Below are 1,987 nucleotides of genomic sequence, written 5' to 3' on the forward strand. Positions count from 1 at the left end.
TGCTGAACATTTGTTGTCCGGCGAATGAAGAGTACAGCTGTCGACTGAGTCAGTTATAAAAATTGACCCACCGGGAGTTTTAACAAACGAAGGTAAGAATTGTTTTATGGAAGACTAGGATAAAAGGAATTAAAACAGGCAACTTTATCTCTGGCCACAATTTACGATCATTTTTTTCACTTTTCATTTGAAAAGGAAGGTGTGGCTGGAGAAGAGATGTCTGTCTGAGTATTCGTTCCAAAAGAGATAGAAGTATGTTGCACGAGTGTTGTGCGTGCAAGGAACCGTGTGAATAGACGGAGAAAAAAAAAGTGCCAGCGATAGATCGGGGCTTGTGGGGGTCAGAGCGTGGCCTGATCATCGCTTCATTTGTATTGTCCCTGTATTGTTAATTTCTTTCGATTTTTTAAAGTATACTTTATTAAATTTTTAAAAGTCATATTTTATGTAAAACCATACTGATTTACTGATCCAATCAGTTGTTCTGTCCATTTCTATGTTTAGCCCCCGGTGGGCAATAAATAAATGGGTATTTCGTCTGCCGTTACGTTCTGAGTTCAAATTCCACTGAGGTCGACTTTGCCTTTCATCCTTTCAGGGTCGATTAAATAAGTATCAGTTTTGCACTGGGGTCGATGTAATCGACTTGATCTCTTTGTCTGTCCTTGTTTGTTCCCTCTGCGTGTAGCCCCTTGTGGACAGTAAAGAAATAATAAACATTAGCACGCCGGGCGAAATGCTTAGCGGTATTTCGTCTGCCGTTACGTTCTGAGTTCAAATTCCGCCGATGGCGAACTTTGCCTTTCATCCTTTCAGGGTCGATTGAATAAGTACCAGTTACTCACTGGGATCGATATAATCGACTTAATCCGTTTGTCTGTCCTTGTTTGTCCCCTCTGCGTGTAGCCCCTTGTGGGCAGTAAAGAAATAAGAATTGACTGTCAGTGTGCAAAGAAGTGACTACAAATGTGTGACGTGTCATCAGTCACGATGACAAGGGTTCCAGTTGATTGGATCAACAGCAGAACAACCTACTCAGAGACGTGGACCTTTAATGTAGTTTTCAGGGAGATTCAGTATGACACAGAATGTGACAAGGGTAGCCCTTTGAATTACTAGTACAACTCGCTGGAGCGAGGTGAAATAAAGCGTCTTGCTCAAGGGCACCACACTCTCACGATCCTGAATCTAATACCGTAACCACTGAGTTATGCCCCCTTCACTAATCATTACAACCACAACTGGCTGAGTGGAAGCCATTGTACAAACTTACCATTCTTGTGGCTAATTAAAAAAACATTATTTATGGTTGTGAGCTGGCAGAAACATTGCAGCAGTTTTTATTGCAGTTCTTTACGTTCTGAGTTCAAATCTAGCTGCAGTTGACTTTATCATTGGGGTTGATAAAATAAAGTGCCAGTCGAATATTTACATCAACTAACTACCACCTCCATCGAAACTTTTAGCCTTGTCCCTATATCAGAAATCGTAATCATTATTGATGTTATTATTGTCTTCGTCACCACCATCGTTATTATTTATTATTATTATTGATTAATATTTGCAATAGTTATTAGGCAATATCTGGATGACGATGATTCTAAATCTAATGGACTTTAGTCTTGGTTTGTGAACAAAAAGTAGAACATTATGATTAAAATATATACTTCTAGGCTTCACTAATTGTTCTTAAGAGTGCAAAGCATACACTTACATCCAGTGTTCTTTAACCACATACCAACTCCTGTAACGATATTAGTAACCCCCAGCACAATAAGTAGGGGCCTATACATTGTTCTCAGTCTGCTAGAAATACCAGCCAAATCTCCTTCAAATCACATCAGATCTCATATTTACTGTCTTATATATATATATATATATATATATATATATAAAATTTAAACAAGAGTTTTGATGCTAATATCCATTCATATTAAAGTTTATTACCTTTTAACTTTATACAGAAATGTTGACATAGGTAATAAAC

This window comes from Octopus bimaculoides, chromosome 28 (genome assembly GCF_001194135.2).
Source record: "Octopus bimaculoides isolate UCB-OBI-ISO-001 chromosome 28, ASM119413v2, whole genome shotgun sequence".
NCBI lineage: Eukaryota > Metazoa > Mollusca > Cephalopoda > Octopoda > Octopodidae > Octopus > Octopus bimaculoides.